This window comes from Bos javanicus, chromosome 11 (assembly GCF_032452875.1).
Source record: "Bos javanicus breed banteng chromosome 11, ARS-OSU_banteng_1.0, whole genome shotgun sequence".
Lineage (NCBI taxonomy): Eukaryota > Metazoa > Chordata > Mammalia > Artiodactyla > Bovidae > Bos > Bos javanicus.
The window spans coordinates 29,946,940-29,964,907 of NC_083878.1; the positions used below are offsets into that span (position 1 = coordinate 29,946,940).

Consider the following 17,968-nt stretch of genomic DNA (forward strand, 5'->3'; position numbering starts at 1 on the left):
AAGAGTATGTTCTGTATATTACCATACGTGAAATAGATCCCCAGTCCAGGTTGATGCATGAGACAGGGTGCTCAGGGCTGGTGTACTGGGATGACCCTGAGGGATGGGGTGGGGAGGGAGGTGGGAGGGAGGGTCAGGATGGAGAACACATGGACACCCATGGCTGATTCATGTCAATGTATGGCAAAAACCACCAAAATATTGTAACGTAATTAGCCTCCAATTAAAATAAAAATTTTAAAAAAGCATATGTTCTTCATAGAGCTATGATGAGGATTAAATGAAATATTGCACATAAATCTTTTTTTTTAATACGCAAGTATTTGTTTTAATTACTCCTAATTGAAGGTTCCTATTTTTGGAGAATAGCAAGGCATTTTATTATTCACTGTTTCCATTCCTTTTTTTTTTTTAATACTGAAGTATAGTTGATTTACAATGTTGTGTTATTTACAGGTGCACAGCAAAGTATCCAGCTATATGTATATATGTATGTATTTCAGATTCTTTTCAACTATAGGTTATCACAAAAATACTCTTTCCATTCTTTAAACATTTCCGCTGGTTTTGGCAAATTCACCTTCTTTTTTTTTCCCCACACTGTGCCACTTGCAGGATCTTAGTTCCTTGACCAGCGATTGAACTTGGGCCCTCAGCAGTGAAAGCACAGAGTCCTAAGCACTGAACAGTCAGGGAATTCCCAGCGAATTCACATTATCCTCATGACTGTATTTCAGGGTAATTCCAGGTATGTTGGTGGATTCATCATCAGTCCACTGTGTATCTTTCTGTAATATTGAAGAGCAGCACTCTGCAGCTTGCATAAACAGGGCAAAGGTGGAGGGGTCTCTGGTCAGCTTCTTCCAAGTGGCTGGAGCCTTGCATTAGGCAGGTTGAAGTCTAAATATGTGTCCAATCTCATGGGTTAAAGTCTTACAGGATTGTAGCAGGAAAACATCATCCAGGAGGGTAATAGTTATCAAAAACCAAAAAGCCCCTTGGAAAGTATTTTCTGGAGCTTCTTCACTTTGCCTTCATAGAGATATAAAATCACTGTCATACCTGGCAAAGCTTGCCCATACCAGCTGTCAAAGAGGCCTGTCCAAAGACAAAATGCTAAGATCCTCTTGGATAAAGATCGACCATTGTTACTGTCACAACACAGAAGGCATCTTCAGGTTCCTTCTCTTTTAAGAACTTCAGGATGTGTCCTGCATGAATTGTGGGCTTTATGTGTTCTCATTGCACTAAAGGAACACTCTGTTACAGAGATAAGAACTAGTTCTAGGAGTTTTACTATCTAGCCATAGCAAAATGCTTCAAAGTAGCCCTTGAGTCATTTAATATATTTTTCACTGATAACTCTGGTGTTTCCCAAGAGATCCATTGCACTGTGTAACCATGCTGCATTTCTCAGAAGAAGATGTCTTTCTGTAAGGGTTACTGAAAAAGTGTTCAAAGTCTTGGGGAGCCCCGAGATGGGAGGTGACCCAATCTGATGCAAATGCAAAGTAATGGATCCAAAAAGACCATTGTCTGCCTGGAAGTCTTCCATCAAAAGCCGTTACGTCTCATACTGTGACACAAGCACTGGGCGCTTTGAGTTGAGAGCTGTTCTTAGTGTCTGTTCAGAGTGCTGTCCTGCGTGCCTCTTTGGGGAGGAAGATTCCCATTGACGTTTTCACCGTTCTAGGACAGGCATGTCTGGGCCTAAGAAAATACTGTCTGGGCTGTCTTCACCCAACAATAGTTTGTTATTCTGAGAGGAAAGGATGATCCAGAAGTTAAAAACATGGCTTTTGGAGCCACATTGCCTGGCTTTGAATCTCATCTCTGTCACTGTGTGACCTTGGACAGATTACTTAACCTCTCTGGTCCTCAGTTTCTTCATCTATAAAATAGAAAATATATTTCATAGGGTGCTTTCAAATTTTTTTTTGTTTTTCAAATTTTTTTTTTGATGTTCATTTTATTTTTATTACTTATTTGGCTGCTGTGGGTCTTGTGGCACACAGGATCTTCCATCTTCATTGTGGCATGAAAAAAATCTTTAGTTGTGGCATGTGGGGTCTAGTCCCCCCAACCAGAGATTTAACCCAGGCTCCCTGCATTGGGAATGCAGAGCCTTAGCCACTGGACCACCAAGGAAGTCCCAGTGCTGAGTTAATTTTTTTAAATGAATGTATGCACACCACTTCAAATGAAACCTGGAGTACAGGAAGGTTTATGTGTTAGCCAGTCACATCATCCAGGACCCAGGGAAGGGCCCTCGGCATAAGCCCTCAGCAGTGGCAAGACCATTTCTTTCTGGCTGAGATCAGTGGATGGGACAAAGCCCCCTGTTATGAGTCAGGATTCCTAAGTGTGTTCCCACCAGACCTGCAGGCTGTGACCTTGAGCTGTGATCCTTTTCTCCTTGGTCCTATTTCCCCTTTTGTAAATTGTGGGGGTTGGACATGGCAGGGGGGTGGTCTCAGAGGTGGGGTCCTCATAGTGAATGACTGGGACAGAAGCAGAGACATGAACTAAATGACAAAGCAGAAATCCAGGATGATCTTTTAGGGCACCCGAAGGTAGACCAGTGAGCAGGAATACTGCTGGCCTGGGGGGGAACGGTGGCATGCTCAGGTGAGAGACCTAATTTCTGCTTGGGTTGGAAGAGATGAGAAACCCCATCCTCTCCCACCACCTCCCACCCTGAACTCCTTGGCAGCATGCAGCAGCGTGGCACTGACAACTCCTTTGCCTTACTCTAGCAGTCTAGTTTACTGCAGAAGTGTAAAGTGTTCATGCTGAGAAAAGCCTGGAAAGTTTCAGTAAATGCTTCCCAGGGGTTTATCTGTGCCAGGGACTGGAATTCAGGGAGAAAATGAACTGCCTTCTCCTGGGAAGTGATGCTGGCGGGAGCAGGACACGATGCTGAGAGGATACGATGCCTGAGAAGACTGTGCATAATTCCTAGGGAGGCTCCTTATGGGAGAGACTTGGGGAAGAGCCAACTGAGGGCCATACATTGCAGCTGTGGCCCCTGGGAGACCTCATTTCCATGCTGACTTGGAGGATGCAGGAGATAAGAGGGAGGTCTTGGCTGCCTCTGGAGAGGTTAACCTGCCAGTTACACCAGGAAGAGGCAAAGGTTAAAGGTCAGGGAGAGCCTTCTTTGCTGGTGACCCCTTGGGGAAGGGTCTTTGGCCTGGTCCTCCTAGGAGTCACCCTATGGAATGAAATCCAGTTCACTACTTTTACAGATGCCAAGGACAGGGCCAGGTGCTGGAAATAAAACCCAAACCAAAATGCAGCTCCTTAGGGACTTCCTTTGCAGTCCAGTGGTTAAGACATACAACAAGAGCAAACGAACAAGAACAGGAGCGCTGGAACCAGGATAGAACTTTCTCCTGCAAAGTACCCCCAGTTTCCTCTACTGGCAAAAATTAACATTGTAATTGCAACAATAGGGATTAAAGGGTCTGATCCATTATCGAGAGCAGATCATGAAAGGTTGATTTAGCTCTGAGAGGCAATAAATTGATAACTAGCGCAACAGTCAAGAACTTTAAAACAGCCATTATGAATATATTCAAGGATGGAATGGAAGAGACAGACACAATAAATTAACAAATGGATAATCTTAGCAGAGAAATGGAAACTATAAAAACGAACCAAGTAGAATTAGACATCAAGATGGAGAGTAGCTAATTAGTTTTTTGACGAAGGATCCAGAGAAATTCAATAGGGAAAGGAAACTTTTTCAACAAACTGTACTGAAAAAACTGGGTAAACATATGAGATTGTTTATGATCCTAAACAGAAAAGGTTAAGAGACAAAGCTTCTAGAAGAAAGCATTGAAGAAAATCTTCATGATCTTGAGCTAAGCAAATATTTCTTAGACTGGACTCAGAAAGCAGTAACCATAAAGACTGAGAAATCAAAATGTAAAACTTCTGTTCATCAAAAGACACTTAAGAAAATGAACAGGCAAGTCATGGGCTAGGATATGTCTAGATCCCAGTCTATATTTGTAACTCATATTCTGCAGAGTTTGTATATATATTATATAAAAATTCACACATCAATTTCAAAACAAAATTAAATTCATACACCAATTAAAAACCACAATAAAAAAAATAGTGAAAAGACTTGAACAGACACTTCACCAAGAAAGATACACAAATGGCCAATAAGCGTATGAAAAGGTAAATTGCATCATTAGTCATTAAAGAAATGCAAATTGAAACCAAATGACATATACCATTTCATAGTCGCTAGAATGACTAAAACTTAAAAGACTGACAGTAATTGTTAGCAAGGACATAAAGCAATTAGAATTCTCATAACTGTTCATGGGAATGTAAAATGATAAAACCACTTTGGTAAACAGTTTGGAGGTTTCTTTTAAAGTTGAACATATACCTACTCTATGATCTAATATTTCTACTCCTAGAGATTTACCCAAGATAAATGAAACTTTTTATCCAGACCTGTGTCCAATTGTTCATGGCTACCTTGTTCCCACTAGCCAAAATCTGGAAACAACCAGTTAGCCTCCAACAAGTAAATAGATTTAAAAGATTGTAGTATATCCATAAAATGGAATACTACTCAACATTAAAAAGGAACAAAATGTTAATTCAAGGAACAACATGGATAAGTCTAGAAACATTATGCTAAGTAAAAGAAGAGACAAAAGAGTACAGATATCATGATTCCATTTCTATGAAATTCCAGAAGAAGCAAAACTAAGCCAGATGATTGGAATCAAATGGGTGATTACCTAGAAGAGGGGGTCACAGGTTGATCACAAAGGGGCAGGGAATAACTTTCTAGGTTGATGGGAAATGTCTATACCTTGATTAAGGGGGTGATGCCATGGGATTATGCATTTGACAAAACTCAAGAACCGTATATCTTATCTTTTACATGTATTTATTTGGCTGCACCAGATCTTAGTTGCAGCACGTGGACTCTTTGATCTTCCTTGTGGCATGCAAGATCTTTAGTTGTGGCATACAGAAACTTTAGTTGCAACATGTGGGATCTAGTTCCCTGGCCAGGGATCAAACCCAGGCCCCCTGCACTGGGAGTCTTAGCCACTGAACCAACCAGGGAGATTCCCTCAATGAGCTATATACTTAAAATGTCCATTTTATTTGTAAATTATACTTGAATAAATTTGGTTTTATAAAGGGATTTATTGAGCATGTACTAGATGCCTGGTTTGTGAACTGTGAAGAAAGAATGAACATAAAATAAGTTTTATAGAAAGAGAGGAACAAAGAGGAAGTAGTCGAAGATATACAAGACAAGGAATAACAAACAAGGTATTTAAGAAGATGAGAAAGGAAGGACACTTAGAGCCTGGTTGGCTGTGGTCAAGGAGAAGGAAATGGCAACCCACTCCAGTATTTTTGCCTGGAGAATCCCATGGATGGAGGAGCTTTGTGGGCTACAGTCCATGGGTCTCAAAGAGTCAGACACAACTGAGCATTTCACTTTCACTTTCACTTTGGCTGTGGTCAGCGTGGTAGACACTTAGACAAGAAAAGGAGGACAGTGGAAGGAAGAGCTGCTGAGAAACAGGCAGAGGGCTGTCAGACCATGCCGTGGTCCCAGCTGAGCCTGATAGACTTGAATCTCTGATTGCCCCAAGGATAGAATTTCTGCCGGAGTCCAGCTCCAGAAGCCAGGGATTCAACCTGGAGAGATGAATGGTGTCGGCGATGAGGCAGCCTCTCAGTTTTCTATGGACTGCCTGTTTATTTCAAGTTTAAGATTCTCTTTAATACTTTTACAAAAACATTAGGCCAGAGGTTTGACATTTTCAGTTCCCCCTCTCCCAGATTTATTATCTCCATAAATCACTGTTGCTCTTCAAACAGAGTTCCTGCTTCAGTGATTCTCTCAGAATCAGCCTTATCATCTATTACCTACCTCATCTAATATGTCCCATAATTAACTTGTGATTACATTGTAACTCATGCTACATTCCTCAGTTTACTACTTATCTTCCTAAATCCTGTTTTCCCCTAACATCCTGAGCTCACTATCTCTTAAAAGGGCTTCTAGCTATAATGTCTCTAAAAATTCCTAACTTCTATGCTGCTGCTAAGTCACTTTAGTCGTGTCCGACTCTGTGCGACCCCACAGACGGCAGCCCACCAGGCTCCCCTGTCCCTGGGATTCTCCAGGCAAGAACACTGGAGTGGGTTGCCATTTCCTTCTCCAATACATGAAAGTGAAAAGTGAAACTGAACTCGCTCAGTTGTGTCTGACTCTTAGCAACCCCAAGGACTGCAGCCTACCAGGCTCCTCCGTCCATGGAATTTTCCAGGCAAGAGTACTGGAGTGGGGTGCCATTGCCTTCTCCACCTAACTTCTATAAGCTAGTAAAATATGCTAACTTTACAACATTCCTTAAATCTTTAACTTCTAACTGTTTTAATTATTTCTAAGCCCTAAATTCAGTAAACTCCTTTGCCATAAACATTCGCCTCACAAATAGGCTTCAGATAGCAATCCCTCCCATGGCCTCAAGCTACAGCCTATCTGCTCATCCTGGAACACTCTTTTGTAAAAGTCCTTAAACCAATGTCAATGGTTAACTTTATGAATTATTTTCTGAGCACAGCTGCAGAAGGCTTTGTGCCTTGTCATGCTCCTCTCAAGAACAAGAAGCACCTTAATATTCCTTTTCAGTCAACTCAGCCAAGGAGAGGAAAAGACAAGTCAAAATTACAAGGCCTAACTCCTTTATCCCGGGACTGTGCCTGCGGAATGAGGAGAGGGGTCTGGGGCTGTGCCTCCATTTTGTCAGTAACGCCTAGCGCAGCTCCCGACAAGTTTCTCCAGCATTGCTTGTTGAACTAGTGGAGAGGCAGGGAGTGGGTACAAATTGTGGGGTGTTTAAAAACATGTGTCATGGATGGGAAAAATAATAAGAGTTGGAGGCACTGACAACTACCGATACACAGGAGTTAGGCTGGGAGGGAAAGGAAGTGAAGCCAGGAGGGGAGCAGAGGGAGGAAGTGGAAGGCCTGTGGGACAGGCGGAACAGGTAAGAGCGCTAGAAGCAGCAGGTCTCGATCCCGCTGGGTCTGGAATTGATGATTTGTGGTCTGGTCTATTCCTCTCTCTCCTGGGCTTCTCCAGCGGCCCGGTGGTAAAGAATCTGCCGGCAGTGCAGGAGACACGGGTTCAATCCCTGGGTCAGGAAGATCTCCTGAAGGAGGAAATGGCAGTATTTTTGCCTGGAAAATCTCATGGACAGTGGAGCCTGGCAGGCTATAGTCTATAGGGTCGCACAGAGTCGGACATAACTGAGTGACTAGGCACACCTACACCTCTTTCTCCTACAGACACAAGACCTAGGATTTCTTTGGTGCTCTTTTTTTCAGTGAATTCCTCACATTTATTGAAAGCCTATTGTATAGTAATGCAAATTGGCATGAAGTGAAAGGTTTGTGCAGACTTTCTCCACCTAATAGATACATTCTCCTGAGGCTGTATTCATACAGAGCTCTGTGTGCCCACCTCAGCAGCATACTTCACACTGCAATTAAAAAAAAAAAAAAGTGTTTAATTTACTTATGTATTTATTTGTCTGCATCGGGCCATAGTTGCAGCCTGTGGGATCTTCAGTTGCAGCATGTAGGATCTAGTTGCCTGACCAGGGATCAAACTTTGGACCCCTGCATTGGGAGAGCAGAGTCTTAGCTACCTGACCACCAGGGAGGTCCACCTCACACTGCCCTTTTAAACCGAGAACACAGCTACCTAATCTTAACATTTTCACACCCTTTAGCCAGCAATTTCACATCTAAGAATTTATTCTTACTGCTGCACCTGGACATGCGCAGGCTATTTGTTTTAATGCCATTTACAATCATAAGAGGAATAACACACCAGGAGGCTCGTTAAATGAACAATAGTACTTCCATGCAATGAAATACCATTGTATCCATTACAAGAAAAAGAAAGTTCTTTCCGTATCAATATGAACTGGTTTCAAGGTGTTTAAAGTGAAAATGAAAATAAGATACCGAACAGTATTTTGTTTTATTATTTGTGTAAAAACAAAAGCACACGGACACCTAGAAACTGGACACTAGTCACCCCTGGGGCAGTTCTGCAGCTTAGGGACAGGAGAAGGACTCATTCTGTACTCCACACCCTTTGTACCTTTATAATTTTGTGTTAGTTTACCTTTAGAATTTTGAGAGGGTAAGAGAGTTTGAGAAATGGAAAGAGAGGCGGGGGAGTGGGGGCAGCAGTGAGAGAGAGTATAAATGAATTACTTATTAGTGTCTGGAGGACAGAGGGAAACCTCAACCTAAGAATGAAGCCCTAAGAAGCACCTTCAGGACTTTACCCCCAGGGTCCCTCAGTTGTCACTGGACATTTCAAGCACCTATGCAGCTCCAAACAGCTGCATCTCAGAGGGCCGCTCTCGCTGTCTGGAATTGGGATCCACCACTTATCTCTGTCCAGACACCTCTCCTTTACTCAGCTTCCTGGCGACCTCACTTGTCCAGAGCTCAGCTAAGAAGCAAAACATGTTTTAAACTGACTCTGAAGTGTCATCATACATGTCACTAAAGCTCATGCATTTGTTTGATCCTAACTCAGAGCCCACTTCCCTTTGTGAGCATCTTTCAGGTCCCTGGAGTTGGTATGAGTATTATTTCTTTATTAATTAATCAGGCTGTGTCAGGTTTTAGTTACGGCATGTGGGATCTAGTTCCCTGATCAGGGAATCGAACCGGGTCCCCTGCATTGGGAGCTCGAAGTCTTAGCCCCTGAACCACCAGGGAAATCCTGAGGGTTATTTTATTTTATTATTTTTTTTTTTCTGAGGGTTATTTTAAACTGAAGACATTTTAGGGGCTTCCCTGGTGGTGCAGTGGATGAGCCAATGCAGGGGACACAGGTTCGATCCCTGGCTCGGGAAGATTCCACTTGCCTCAGAGCAACTAAGCCCACATGCCGAAACTACTGAAGCCCCTGCACCTGGAGTCTGCGCTCGGCAACAAGAGAGGCCCTGCAGTGAGAAGCCCATGCACCACAGTGAAGACTAGCCTCCACTAGAGAATGTCTGCACACAGCAATGAAGACCCAGCACAGCCAAACTAAATAACTAATAAAGAAAATAAACTGAAGACATTTGAGACACAGCAGGTATAGAGAGAAGCCTTTTGGAGCTTCCCTTATCTGACTACAAGGTAAAACCTTTGAAAGCGAAGGTGCCGTAAATCCCTTCTTCCAGGAATCTTCACTCCCTAGAGAAAACCAATCACTGGATGAGAAATTATATAAACTAACATTATTACTAAACGTTCATACCTTCCATTTGTTTCCCTGAAAGTCACTTTGTCTTCCCTAAAAAAGGCTCATTTGTCCTTCCCATACAAGCCCTTTCACCCCTTCCCTTTCCCCTGTTAGGCTGGTATGGAAACTCCTATTTCTAGATGTTCAGTGAGCCATTTCATCTGAATGCTCCCACATGCATATGAATCAAATTTGTGCATTTTTCCTCCAGTGATCTGTCTATCATCAGTTAGCCCCTGATCACTGGACCTAAACTAGTAGAGGAAAAGTTTTCTCTCCTTGCTGAGTTGTTTTTTTTTAATACTTATTTTTATTTACTTGGCTGCACCAGATCTTGGCTGTTTCACACAGGATCTTTGGTCCTCACTGCAGGATCTCTTAGTTGCAGCATGTGAACTCTTAGTTGTGACATAAGGGATCTAGCTCCCTGACCAGCAATCGGACCCAGGCTCCCTGCATTCAGAGCACGGAGTCCTAGGCACTGGACCACCAAGGAAGTCCTTACTTTGCTGAGTTTTAACTGAGCTTGGTTAACAGACCCATAGGAAAAAAGAGACAGCAAATTATAAGAAGAGAGGAATGTTATTTCACGCAGAAACCTTCCTTCAATTTCACTAAGTGATAGATGACAACCTAACTGTTGCAGGGAAGACAGAAACATCTATTTCAAACAAACAAACAATAATAAACTCAAAGAAGTGCAGGTTATTTGCCACTTTGCATGTCTTGATGTCATGAGGGCATCTGGAATTAGCCCACAGCCCAGCCACTGCTATCTGTAATCATGGCCCATGTTTTAACACAAAGAGCTAAATTCTCTTCGGGGCTTTCTGATGGAGAAAAGAGAGCAGAGCGTGTCAGGGAGATTTCTATGTAAACCTTTTAAAACTGTTTGAGGGTTAAAGGCATAAACCCCGTCACTTCGAGATCTTGACTTTTACAGAACAACTCATTCCCCTAAGGTTTCACGTCAGTGCAGCGGGAGGGAGAAGGGGAAGGTTTGTTCAGTGCTTAGACGATTACAAAATCACAGAGTTCAAATAGACAAAGGAAAATCAACAGCAGCTTGCCTCCATGGGCTCTTGAATGAGCCCAGCAAGGGAGGAGTCTGTCTGCCCAAAAGGCAGCAGGGCTCAAAACCAGGGTCCAGATTCTTGCTCTGCAAAAACCTCTAGATGAACACAGTCACTCGATTCTCTAAGTCTGTGCTTTGTCTTCTGTGCAATGGGAATAACAACCTCTAAGCTCTTGGTGTTACCAAATCGTTGTGATTATTTAATTCAGTTCAACTTACTCTAACAAATATTTACTGAGAATCTACTGTGTGCCCTGCCTGGCACCAGGTAATCCCTGTAGGGAGAATGGAAAAATGAATAAAACATAGTTTTTTACTTCAAAGAGCTTGTCATCTGGCAGGACCAAATTAACTACCAGATGGTGTGAGATAATAGAAAATATCTGTTGGTCTCTGTTCCTGGTTCTTGACACAGAGCTCCTGAAACCCTTGTAATTTCCTGGAGGATAGCAGTGAATTGTATTCTAAAGAGGAGACTCTGGGTGGACTCCTACATGTCTCCTGGCTGGAAGGACCAAACCATAATTAGAAACTTGGAATTTTCAGCCCTGCCCCCGCTTCCTCTTGAAAAGGGAAAAAGACTGAAAATGGAGTTATTGATGGATCATTCTGATGTGATGAAACCTCCATAAAAATCCCAACTGTATGGGATTTGGAGGACTTCCAGGGTGGTGAGCAGGTGGAGATTTGGGGAAAGAGGGCACGGAGGCTCTACAACTTCTCCCTGTGTCTTGCCCTGTACATCTTCCATCTGTCTGTTCCTGAGCTATAGTCTTTCATTATATACCAGTAATCTAGGAGGTAAAACATTTCTCTGAGTTCTGTAAGTCTGAGTTAGCAAATTAATGAAAATCAAGGAGAGGGTCATGGGAACCTCTGATTTATAAGCCAGTCAGAAGTACAGGTAACAACCTGAGCTAGTGACTGACATTGAAGTCCAAGGAGGGGTCATTGGGCCCTCCAGCCTATAGCCCATCAGTCAGAAGCACAGGTGGTAATCTGGGGGCTGGGGGTGAAGAGTCGAGGGAGCGGTCTTTCGGCACTGAGCCTCAGCCTATGGGATCTGATGCCATCTCTAGGTAGATAATATCAGGATTGAGTTGAATTGTAGGACACACAGCTGGTGCCCCAAGAATTGCTTGTTGGTGTGGGAAGACCCCCCTGTCCCATACACACACATCGAAAATCGGGTCTTGGAACGTACTTTAGATGGGAAAGTGCCTTAGAAAGGAAACCCTCCTCTACAAAAGTTAAGCGTCAGTACTTTTTCTGGAAGTTTGGAGTTTGTGGTGACACTCTTACTAAAGGAGCAGCATAGCTTAAAACCAGGTTTAGCAAATTAAGTCCTGGGAGAAGCACCCTGTCCAAGCCCTACCACCCAAGAATCCATCTTTCTTGTAAACCTTTCCAAGAAAAAGATGCAATTCCACCCTCCAAACCAAGAGACCCCTTGATCCTGCTGATCTAGCCTCTCAAAGCCTCCGGAATCAGCCCCCTGGCACAACTGGAGTCCTGCTCACAAGTTGCCCTTATGGATAAGGTGTTAGCAGAACACAGCCGTGCCCATTCATAATATCCATGGTTGATTCATGCTTTAACAGCAGGACCGAGTAGTTGGTAAGAGACTGAATGGCCCACAGAGCCAAAAAATATTTTCTATCTGGCCCTTTATAGTGTGGTGATAAACAGGAATTAGCCACTATTACTTGCGGTTGGCAGAGACACTAAGGCAGGCAGAGGAGTGGGAAAGCTTTAGAAAAGTGCAGGCTTCAAATGTGCCCCAACTGGAGGCTGCCGGCCTGGGGAAGCTGAAGATGAGAGGCCAGACGCCGGGTGACCTGTGTGACTGGTTAGCGGCCCATACTGGCTTCCTCTGGTTGGTCCCAGGTTGGAAGCAGGGACAAAAACTAGGGGCATTGTCAGTTATTAATCAAATCCTAGCTACTTGAGACCAGCTCTTACCAGGGTTATTTTTTGGCTTCCTGAGCTGGTGGCTCTGACAGATGGTGGTCTGACATCCTGCAAGTCTGACTTATAGATAACAAGCTGGCTTCCTGAGCTGGGTACTGTAGAGGATGTACTGGACAGAGTGCTGTAGATTATGGGAAAGGGTCCTATTTTTATAGAGGATCTGTCTATTTTCCATTTGCATGTTCAGTCTCTCAACAGAAGTTACCTTATTCCAGTGGTGATCATTTTGTAATGTATCAAGATATCAAATCACTATGTCATGTACCTGAAACTAAATTTGTAAGTCAATTATGCTTCAGTAAAAATATATATACATATAGATGTATGTATGTGAAGTTTGCCTATTCCAGGATTAGGTTAAATGTTTTCAGTGAGTGGGTCCTAGATACCTGGGTAAGTTACTTCAGATCTCTGTGCTTCTGTTTCCTCATTCATAAATTGAGGATTATGATAGTTCTTGCCTTGTAGGGTTTTAGAAAAATTAAGCCCATGTACAATGCACCCAGCAGAGTGCCTGATACATAGTGTATCTCGGCGAATATTACCCACTGTATTGCAATCTTCCCACAGAGTTCCTTCAAGGCAAGGTCTGTGGCTTTTGTCTCAGTCGTCCAGCTTCTGTCAGAGGGTTTGACGCATAGCAGCTATTCAATAAATATGTGATGAGTAAGTGAGTGACTTGTAAGAAACCAGAGATAGAGGGAACCTGGGCCGCCCATCTCAGATAGAGGATAATCTCTGTATTGTGTTGTGTGTGTGCTCAGTCGCTCAGTTATTACTATATAGTGAAAAAGGCCTAAACTTGAGGACCCCCATTCCCACCTGGGTATTCCGGCCATAACCCTGTCTTAAAGCTAAGGGAATCCTGTTCCCCACCGACTAGACCCAGGGGAGGCCCAGTGACGGGGGAGTCTCTGACTCTCAATGATACTTTGACTTTACTAAATAATTCCTGTGTTTTCTTTAAATTGCCTCTCTATCTTTTTGGGAGCCTTCCCACTCCTGTAATTGGTGCTGTGGAAGTTGGTGTCAATATTTACAATCTGATTCAGTAGTTTCCAAGGCTGCTCTGATCCTTAAATTTAATAAGAAACAACAGCCAAGCAAGATATTCCTTCCCCCTGCACCTTTGACCTTGACAGAGCTGGCCTCTCAAGGAAGTGGGGCCTTGGATTCCAGCAGCTGCTGCCGGATCCTCTCCCAACCTCCAGTCCCTCTGCCTGGGTGCAGCACCCAGTCTGAGCCCCACGACCCAGGAATCCATCTTTCCTGTAAACCTTTCCAAGAAAGAGACACAACTTCACACTCCAAAACCAGAGACCACTTGGTCCTGCTGATCTCTACTCTTCAAGCCTCAGGAATCAGCTCCCTCCCCACCAGCCCTTCTGTATTTGTCGTGTCTTGGACCCTCATGACTCCTCCCTTGAGCTCCAGCAGTGCCCTTCTGACTCCAGTCTTCCTCTGCTCCATCCCAGCCCCTGGTCCAAAGAGATGACCTGGTCACTTTTCGGTGTGCAACCCTCCAAAAACTTCCCATCACCTATAAGTTAAAGTCCAGCACCCTTCAAATGGCATCTGTGGCTCTTCCCTGAGCTCTCCCAGCCTGCTCTGTCCCTACCACTTCTGCCCTGCACTTCACCAGAGCTGCCGAGCTGTCCAAGATGGTAGTCAGTGGTTGCCTGCAGCTCTATTAAATTTTGATTAAGATGAAATCAAATTAAAAATTTAGCCTCTTAGTTGCACTATCCACATTTCAAGCGCTTAATTACTAAAGGCTACATAATGGACAACATAGAGATAAAACATTTCCATCAACACAGAAAGTTTTACTGAACTCTTCTAGAAAAAGGTTTTGTGTTTCTCTGCACACATCATGGTACTTCACCCTGCCAGATTTTTACTCATGTCTCTGTCCGAATACTCACCCTCCCCTCTTTCCACTGAGTGATTCTTCAAGACTCAGCTCAGGAGTCACTTCCAAGAAGCCTTGTTTGAAGCCCTAGGCTAGGGTGAGTGCTGGGTTTCTGGGTTCTTAATAGCACCTCACATTAGCTAATGTTTATCTGACCACTTACCATTTGCTGACATATCTGTCTCCTCTGGGAAATTGTGAGTTCCTCTAGGGTAAAAACCGTGTCTTTACAGGCCCAGCGTCCCCAGTACCCAGCACGAAGCAGGTGTCCATTACTGTTGGCTGAACTCATACTAACAGAACACTCAGCAGTGCGTGACCACAGGACAGGATTTAGCTGTGTGTCAGTGAAGACCCTCAAGTAGAGAGAAACCAATCAAGAGGAAAGGGGACTGGATGGTTCAGTAACTGGGAGGTTTAGGGGCAGTTCTTGCTCCATGCATGATGGGATCCAGAGGCTCAGAGCATGTTATCTGGTCCCCTCCCCAGTTCTTGGCTCTACTGATTACTGTAGCTTTTTGCCTTTTCCCACATGTCATACAAATGAAAACATATAGTATGTAGTCTTGAGTCTGGCTTCTTCCACTTAACGTAAAGCAATTGATATTCATACATGCCGTTCTGCACACCAATAGTTCATTCTTTTTTATTGTTAAATTTTGTTGTATGAATGCGCCGTATTTTATTTATCTATTCTCTACTTGAGGGCCTTTTGGGTTGTTTCCAGTTTGGGGAAATTATGAATAAAGCTGCTATAAACAGATTTTCAATTGTCTTGGGTAAATACCCACAAGTGGGCTTTCTGGTTGAATGGTAAGTGTTTAACTTTGTACAAAACCGCCAAACTGTTTTCAGACAGACTGTATTTTTTGCATTCCTGCTAGCAGTGTATGAGCACTGCAGTTGCTTCGCATTCTCACCAGAACTTGAGTTTGCTGGGTTTTTTATTTTAACCATTCTAACACATGTGTAGTGGATCTCACTGTGGTTTAAGTTTGCATTTCCCTAATGACTAATTCATTTGAATATTTTTCTATGTGCTTTTTTTTTGCGATCTATATATCATCTTGGGGGAAGTGTCTGTTCAAATGTTTTACCCATTTAGTTGACTATTTTTTATTGAGTTTTATGAGTTCTTTATATATTCTGGATTCAAAGCCTTTATCAGACATACATTTTGTAAATATTCTCTCCCAGTCTGTGGCTTGTCTTTTCACTTTTTAATGTGTCTTTTGAATAGAGGAATTTTTAAATTTGAAGAAACTCATTATTTTTTATTTTATAGGTTATGCTTTTAGTGTCATATCTAAGAAATCTCAGCCTAACCCGAAGCCATAATGCTTTCTCCTAAAAGTTTTGCAATTTTAAGTTTTACATTTATGCCTAAGTCCTTTTCGAGTTCATTTTTTTTAAGGTGTGAAGTATGGATTGAAGTTCTTTTTTTTGCATATGGATATTTAATTATGCTAACATCATTTCTTGAAAAACCTTTCTCCATTGAATTCTCTCTTTATCTTTGCCACAGATTGACCGACCAAATATACGTGGATCTGTTTCTGGACTCTGTTCTTTTCCACTGATTCACCTTCCTCCCCTCACCATGCTGTCTTGACCTCTGTAGCTTATGGTAAATACGGAAATCAGGTAGTGTGAGTTTTCCAACAGTGTTCTTCTCTTCTTTAAAATTGTTTTGGTTATTCTAGTTCTTTTGCCTGTTTATATAAATTTTAGAATCAACTTGCAGACTCCGCATTTCTCTGGGGAATCCACTGGGGGCAGGGGCTGCCTGGTCAGGATCCACACCTCTGTTGGTGATTTATTATGAGGTGGTTCCAGGACAGAATGGTGACTAGTACAAGACTCTGAGACTGGACTGCGCAGACTCAAATCCTAGCTCCAGTTCATCCCACAACTTGGGAAAGATACTTGACACCTCAGTACTCCATTTCCTCTCCTGTAAAATGAAGGAAATGGCCGCACCTGTTTTATGGGATTTTTGTAGGATGGCAATAACACGTGGAAAGCAGAACAGTACCTGGCACACAGTAAACCCCTGATAAGTGTTGGCTATTATTTGTATTTGGAGCAGGCAATGGCACCCCACTCCATTACTCTTGCCTGGAAAATCCCATGGATGGAGGAGCCTGGTAGGCTGAGGTCCATGGGGTCACTAAGAGTCGGACATGACTGAGCAACTTCACTTTCACTTTTCACTTTCATTCATTGGAGAAGGAAATGTATTATCTTTACTGATCTCAGTCTTTCCCCTTCTCTCTGCACTCCCACTAACATTCCACAACTGCTAAACTACTGATTTTTCTCTCAAGGACATTTCTCAGGCTTTTAAGTCACTTAATAGTCAGCTTATGACATTGCCATGGCCCTCCTGGAAGTTCAATATGCAGATATTTGCTGTTTCACCTTATCTGTTTCTTCTCATTTTGACATTTATGGAAAATCTGTTCTGTGAGCAGTACGATTTGGCTTGGTAGTGAAAGGCCAGGCTGAGGGTTGCCTCCTGTGTCCCGAGACTGAAGGCCAAGTACAGTGATTGCCGTACACCTGCCGGCAAGCAAGGGCTGAGCCTGTCCTCTGACTGGGTCCATTCTTCCTCCATCAGCGTGGCATATGCCAGGGGCAAGGATTTGATCTGTCTGGATCCAGCAGATTCTCCTCAACAGGGGAATCTACTTCCCCCACAGGGTCAGGAGTTGTGGGAGAGTGAAGTCTCAGGGTCTCTGATTTATCAGTGATCTCAGAGGTGTTCTTACCTTTCCCAGTGGAAAGGGGGCTGTGTCTACTCTGATGCTGAGTACTTTTTTCTACATAGTTTAATAATTTTCACAGTCATAGTTTGAAAATGGATTGCTTTTTTGCTGCCTTCTTTAAAGGAAGTCACTGAGTATCATTTAATATTTCCTTGATAATTCAAAGCCATAATCATGTACATCAATGGTTACATTAGGATTGTAGCTGAAATTCAGCCCCTGAACACTGGTACCAAATTGAATCTCAGAGTTTTGGGTGAAGTAGGCTTCCCTAGTGGCTCAGACAGTAAAGAATCTGCTTGCAATGCAGGCGAACTGAGTTCCATCCCTGGGTCGGGAAGATGCCCTGGAGAAGGGAATGGCTACCCACTCCAATATTCTTGCCTGGAGAATTCCATGGACAGTGGATCCTGGTGGGCTACAGTCCATGGGGTCCCAAAGAGTCGGACACGACTGAGTGACTAACACTTTCACTTTCATAGAAGAATAACTTTACTGTTTTGCCAGACAAAGGGGGCCACAGCAGGTTAATGCCCTCAAAGGTGTGTGTCCTGACATGAAGGGGCTAATGAGGAGTTTTCTGGTAATGGTTCAAAGAGGAGGGCATGATCAGTTCACGGACATTCTTCTGATGGGTTGGTGGTGAGGTAACTGAGTGTCAGCACCATCGAGCTTCTAACTGGTTCTGACTGGTCTGGGGTCTACATCCTTGTTAACTTCTTCCACCTGGTGGTGTGCTCAGTATCTGCTGCAGCTGCTGCTGCTGCTAAGTCGCTTCAGTTGTGTCCGACTCTGTGCATCCCCTAAGATGGCAGCCCACCGGGCTCCTCTGTCCCTGGGATTCTCCAGGCAAGAATACTGGAGTGGGTTGCCATTTCCTTCTCCATCAGTATGTGCAAGGCAGCTCAAAAATATTGTGT

The 17,968-nt window shown here is 43.3% G+C and overlaps 1 pseudogene; it reads right to left on the bottom strand.

The window, feature by feature from the left end:
* Positions 1 to 352: 352 nt before the first annotated feature.
* On the bottom strand, positions 353 to 14,553 carry LOC133256580 (archaemetzincin-2-like; annotated as a pseudogene).
* Between the last annotated feature and the right edge of the window lie 3,415 nt (positions 14,554 to 17,968).